Genomic DNA, 6771 nt, shown 5'->3' with positions numbered 1-6771 from the left:
CTACACTGGTCTATCCTATGCTGGTCTACACTGCTACACTGTACTGTTCAGGGCAGTGGAGCGCTTAGCTGCACTGTGTGGCTCTGTGACGCACCATGCACATGAATCCACTAGGCCAAACCTGGACAGAGTGCAGGCTGTTGTGCCAGTGTGGAGAAGGAGCTCCGAGGTGGAGGACACGGTGGCTCCCCGCCGCATCCCTACTGCCCAACATCCGGCTCTCTCGTCCGGTGGAAGGCAGAGTGAGGAGGGTGCCCCCACGTTCCTGCAGATGCACAAGGGGACACGGTGACCCCGCCCAGCCCAAGCCGTCCTGTGTGCGGATGAGTGTGCCTCCCTGTAGAGAGGGCGCCCCTCCCTCCGGCCCCAGTCCTCGCTCACACCCGGCTGTTCCTGTTCTGGGGAAATCTTGTAGAGCCGGGAGCTGGGGGCTCTCGTGTTTCTTCCTCTGCAGAGTCTGGGCTGGCGTCTTCTACTCGTTTACTGGATGTTGACGCATTGTCTCCTGTGGATTCTTGCTGGCCCTCCCCCATTTCCCTTCTTGGATGGGTTGGCTTTTTCTTAGGGACCTGTGAGAGCATTTTCCACAATGCTCTCGAACCATTGCTCCGGGGGTTGATCCTCCAGTAACTCATTCAAGCCGCGTGATCCTCTCTGGTTACAAACTTTTACCCCGTGAAGACCTGGGACTCACGTCGTGGGGAGAGCTTGTGTGTCCCCAGGCCCTGCCGGTGCCTCAGGGCCGAGGCAGACAGGGGACAGCGAGCAGAGCAGAGGCCGGGGCTCTGGCCAAGTCCCGCCTGCCCACTGCCTCTCTGCTCCAGCCCCACCTCCTCCTCACACAAAGGGCCTGGGGCTTCTGCAGGAAACTTTGCGACTTATTTGACCTTTCACTTGCCCCGAAGTGTGAAAGGCTTCCATTGTGTGCAGGCTCAGATTCGTGCCGCCATCTCGCCGCGTCCTGGAGAGAAACCCATTTTTCATGTTCCTCGGTGGATCACAGCGATTTCCTCTTGGGGTCTGAAGACAATGCTTCAGCCATGCACACACAGCAGAACAGCCTGTGCGCTGCCGTCACCGCAGGGACCGCGTGCCGCTCCTCCAGCCGTGCTTCGCGCTGGCGAAGGATGGACCTGGGGCCTCCAGGAGGGAGCCGATGCTGAGGACGCACGGAAAGCCTCCAGGCGCATGGCGCGGGGTCTTGCCCGACTCGGAGGTCAACAGTCTGACCCGTGCTAAAGCAGAAAGCCACACGTTTTCCGTTCCACCCACGTCATTCTACAGCCTCCTGTTACACAGATGAGTGAGGATCGGACGTCCAGCTCACAGCCTGCCCTGAGGGGCCTGTGTCCCGTGCTGCCGTGCCTGGTCTTCAGCCACGGCTCTGCTGTCTCCCAGCTTCCTGCTAACGTGTGCTCTGGGGGGCAGCAGCTCAAGAATCGGGGGCCCTGCCCCTCATGTGGGAGACCTGGGTTGAATTCCTGGCACCGACTCTGGCTTGGCCCAGCCTTGCTGTTATAGGTGCTTGGGAATCAAGCTAGCAGACAGGGGACTGCTATCGTTCTGTGTGTGTGCCTCTCAAATAAATAAAACAAATTTTTAAAAAGTAAACAAACAGAAGAGGTGGCCAGTGTTGTAGTGTAAGGGGTTAAGCTGCCTGTGACGTCGGCATCCCGTATGGGTGCCAGTTCGATTCCCGGCTGTTCCACATGCAATCCAGCTCCCTACTAATGCGCCTGGGAAAGCAGCAGAAGATGAAGATGGTTCAAGTGCTTGGGCCCCTGCCACCCACGTGGGAGACCCAGATGGAGCTCCTGGCTCCTGGTTTCGGCTTGGCCCAGCCCTGACCTTTGTAACCATTTGGAGACTGAACCAGTGGATGAAAGATTCTCTCTCTCTCTCCCTCCCTCCCCCCTTTAACTCTACCTTTCAAATAAATAAATAAATCTTTTTAAAAAAAAGAGCAGAGAGGTTCAGAAATGACCTGCTCACTGAAATCCCCCTTGCTGATGGCTCTGTCTTTCCCAGCTGGGTCCAGAGTATCGCCTACCTCCTCTTTCCACTATAAACCCCTGCGTCTCAGATGCCACTTCTCAGTATTCAGAGCAAACACCTGCTTCTCTGAGCTCTGCCAGGTGCCAGTGTCTGGCCCCTGCGTCGCTGTGAGCAGGTCTGGGTCCCGGGTCACAGCCACCTAGACCGTCAGCCAAGGCCGCACCTGCACACACAGGGCCTGGCTTGCTCTACGCTGCCCCCGCCCTCCAGGGCACACCTGCTACTCCACCAGGTGCTGAGTCTGGACAGCTGTGTCCGTGCTAGCAGAGTCACTGAGCAGAATGAGAAATGCCGCTGGCAAACGGGTGTGTGGCGTGAGAGCCTAGCGGGCGTCCGGGCCCCGCAGAGTACGAAGCCGCCTTGCGTGTGGCCTCTTGAATCGAATAGGTCGTCCTCCTATTGGGGTGACACACGAAGGAAGGAGAAAGACACACTGTCCCCTGCATTTGCTTGTTTAGAAAAACATTTATTTACTTATTTGAGGAGGCAGAGGCAGACAGAGAGAGAGGTCTTCCATCTGCTGGTTCACTCCCCAGGTGGCTGCAACAGCCGGAGCTGCACCGATCCAAAGCCAGGAGCCAGGAGCTTCTTCGGGTCTCCCACGTGGGTACAAGGACTTGGGCCATCTTCTGCTGCTCTCCCAGGCCACAGCAGGGAGCTGGATGGGAAGTGGAGCAGCCGGGTCTCGAACTGGTGCCCATTCGGGATCCTGAGACTGCAGGCAGCAGCTTTACCTGCTATGCCCCAGTGCCGGCACCTTTATTTGGCGTTAACTATTGTCCATATGCAGAGGGACAGTATCTGATTAGGAGGAAGGGAAAGAAATGTGGGTATCAATAAGAGCCCAGCACCTCTGTGACGTCCTCTCAGCCGTGAACGCTGATCCCATCTGACTTTCCTACAGCTCATGCGCTGTGCAGACGGGAGTGGTGAGGGGGGCTCGGCGTCCGGGCCTGGACCCCTGCCACCGTCAGGCCCTGGACAGACAGAGAAGAGTCCCAGCCCCCACCCCCACCCCCGCACAGTAGCTCCGCCCCCTGCTCGCTCTCCTGAGCTCGCTCACTCCGGGTTACCACCTCCTCCATGCCGCCGGGATCCCAGGCACTGGCTTCAAGCTCTGATTGGACATACAAGCCCTTGCGATCAGCTTTTCTCCGCCCCAGCAAAACACCTGACGGCTACGCGTGGGGAGGCAGAGGATTGCTTAGCCCATGCTTTGGAGGTGCAAGGACGTGGCACCAGCATCGGCTCAGGTCTGGGGGGGCTCTCTCCAGGCTGCGTCATAGCACGGTGGCTGCAGGAACACCCGACGTCCAGACAAGTGGCCACAATCCTGAACCAGGAGAAGCAGGAGAGGGAACTTGGCCCTTTGCTAGCAGCCCTCTCTCAGGGACTCCAGGGGTTGCCTGGGAACTCCCCTGTGCCCCCAGGGCCCCGAGGACCTCCTGTGCTAGGCCCCATCGCAACATGGTTCAAACTGTGCCCTAATATCCCCCCCCCCCCCCCCCCCGGCACCAAGCCGCCAATCACAGCAGACTGGTGGTGGGGACATAGCCCGCCCCCAAGCTGCCAATCACAGCAGACCTGTGGTGGGGACACAGCGCGCCAGCAGCCTGCTGCCAGGGAACTCACATTCCAGCAGAGGGCGACAGAGGAGAAGCAGCCAAGGGACCAAGCACTCAGACAAGGACAGTGCTGCCCTGTGGGAAGAAACACAGAAGCAGAGGGCGAGTACAGTGTGGCAGGTGCTGACCGGGGAGGCCTGTGCCGGGAAGAGACAGTTCACCGGAGTACAGTGCGGCAGGTGCTGACCGGGGAGGCCTGTGCCGGGAAGAGACAGTTCACCGGAGTACGGTGCGGCAGGTGCTGACCGGGGAGGCCTGTGCCGGGAAGAGACAGTTCACCGGAGTACAGTGCGGCAGGTGCTGACCGGGGAGGCCTGTGCCGGGAAGAGACAGTTCACCAGAGTACGGTGCGGCAGGTGCTGACCGGGGAGGCCTGTGCCGGGAAGAGACAGTTCACCGGAGACCTGGGCGGGAGGGAGACTGTGGCTGTGCAAACCAGGGGGAAGCAGACCTTACACAGGTCCGGCAAATTCTCTGTCGAAATTCCAATAGCCTTTCCTGTGGAGGGGGAAAGCTGCTCTAAAACATTCATGTGGAATCGCTAGTGACATCAACAACTTTGAGGAGAAAAACAAAGTTGCAGGAGTCGCGGTTTCAAGCTTGCTATAAAGCCAGAGAGATCTCAACAGCACAAAGGCTGGTGTGCAAATCAATGCAATGGAACAGATTAATGTAGACCAGTGCAACAGGACCGGGAATCCACAGGTAAACTCGGGCGTCCTTGGTCACTGGGTCTCCAACAAGGATGCCGGACCGTTCATGGAGGAAGAACGGTCTCTTCAACAAACAGTGCTGGGACGATTGGCTTTCCAGTGCCAAAGAATGAACCTGCACCCTCTTCTTTCTCTGTCTTGCAAACAAATAAAGTAATGCCCATTTTGGACACGATATTAAATGTACTCACCCAACACAACCTGGCCTCCATCGGAGTTTGCTGATTAGAAAACATATGGGCCGGCCGGCACCGTGGCTCACTAGGCTAATCCTCCGCCTTGCGGCGCCAGCACCCCGGGTTCTAGTCCCAGTCGGAGCACTGATCCTGTCCTGGTTGCCACTCTTCCAGGCCAGCTCTCTGCTGTGGCCAGGGAGTGCAGTGGAGGATGGCCCAAGTGCTTGGGCCCTGCACCTGCATGGGAGAACAGGAGAAGCACCTGGCTCCTGCCATCGGATCAGCGCGGTGCGCTGGCCGCAGCGCGCCTACCGCGGCGGCCATTGGAGGGTGAACCAACGGCAAAAGGAAGACCTTTCTCTTTGTCTCTCTCTCACTGTCCACTCTGCCTGTCAAAAAAAAAAAAAAAAAAAAAGAAAAAAGAAAACATGTGGGCTGGTGCCGTGGCTTAACAGGCTAATCCTCTGCCTTGCGGCGCCGGCACACTGGGTTGGTTCTAGTTGCGGTTGGGGCACCGGATTCTATCTCGGTTGCTCCTCTTCCAGGCCAGCTCTCTGCTGTGGCCCGGGAAGGCAGTGGAGGATGGCCCAAGTGCTTGGGCCCTGCACCCCATGGGAGACCAGGAGAAGCACCTGGCTCCTGGCTTTGGATCAGCGCAGTGCGCTGGCCGCAGCAGCCATTGGAGGGTGAACCAGTGGCAAAAAGGAAGACCTTTCTCTCTGTCTCTCTCTCTCTCTCTCACTGTCCACTCTGCCTGTCAAAAAAAAAGAAAAAAACAAAAACAAAAAAGTGTGTGCTCCTTCTCACAGGCAAGCGTGTTGAAGAACAGCAGGTGCCAGCAGCGTGCAAGCAACGAGTGTGAGGTCTTGGAGTTGATGAACTCCAGAGCTGACGGAGATCCGGAGACGGAGCAGCCGGCCAACTCGTGTGGCCAACGAGGGAGCAGACGGGCTGCCCCGGGGCTGCTTATCCCAATGGCCCCCCGCTGGGTGGAGCGCCCTTGGCCCCCAAGCCTGAGGACCTGGGCTCTGCACCATTGCCAGCCCTCCCGGGTCCTGCCCTCTGTGTCTTCAGCCTTAGCGGAAGCGGGGACTCTGTGGTTCAACCTGCCTCTAGTTGTGCGAAGCCTGGGCTGGGGTCCTGCCTGAGCTGACTCCAGGAAGCTGCTTCAGCTCTCTCTTCTGCAGGATCCCATCACGAGCAGCATCTCGGGAACCAGAGCCAGGAAGCCCCAAAGTCAAGCCGCCGTGGGCGCAAGACACCGCGGCCGCTGACGTCATCACGGCTCCCAGCTTCTGGTGCTTCCACACTCCACGGTCAGCTTTCAAATCCACAGAGTGGTTTTCTTATAATAAAAATCTTTCATTTTTATTTGAAAGGAGGAAAAAAGGCCGTCGTAAGCAAGCAACGCTTCGGGCGGGAAGACTATCGGGAGAGGCCTGAAAGCCGTCTGGCGTCTGCCCGAGCCACAGGACAAGGTCGGCAGGTGCAGCGCTGATCAGACAGAGCGCTGTGGACGGTTGGCGTGCGTCACCTCCAGGATTTGCAGCATCGGCTAGAAGAGTAAGTCATCAGGAGACGTAGCCTTAACAAACAGAATTGTTCTGTCATCTTCCTTGTGTCTGTGCTCTTACTCAAAACCATCCGTCCCCAAACTGAGAGCCTGCAGGTGGTTTTGGGAGAGCCAGGCAGGTTCCGTCCCGGCTTTAGGACTGCAGGAAGGGCACACAGGGGGCGGGCACAGGAGGACGAGGGAAGTGAGGCGCCCCCTGCAGGGCAGCGAGGACAAGTCGCAGCCATGCTTTCTGTCCCTGACCCTGGACACACAATAGCACATGCCCTGCCCAGGGTGGGAGGAGAAGGACGTCAGAGGCGCTGTCAGCAGGGTCTCGGGGGTGCCAGGTCAGGGGTCCCAGGTCACCTGGTGCTACAGCCCCTCCAGCTCACAGCTCTGAAAATGCCACTTAATCGTCGCTTGTCCCAGTTCCATAACAATTTTTCATGCGGTTTTTACTTTACTCTTTTTTTGTACGTCCTAAATGTTCTGACATGAGCTGTCTACTTTTAACCAGAATATAAATCAATTGCAGGAGCCAGGTAGCCAGACAACACAGAGGCAGCCGTGAGCCATGTAACGCCCCTTGCTCGGGCTCCCGCTGCTGGGCTGAGCTGACCTCTGTCCTGACCCTGTGCCCTGGCCTC

This window comes from Lepus europaeus, chromosome 9 (genome assembly GCF_033115175.1).
Source record: "Lepus europaeus isolate LE1 chromosome 9, mLepTim1.pri, whole genome shotgun sequence".
NCBI lineage: Eukaryota > Metazoa > Chordata > Mammalia > Lagomorpha > Leporidae > Lepus > Lepus europaeus.
This window is presented reverse-complemented; position numbering follows the sequence as displayed.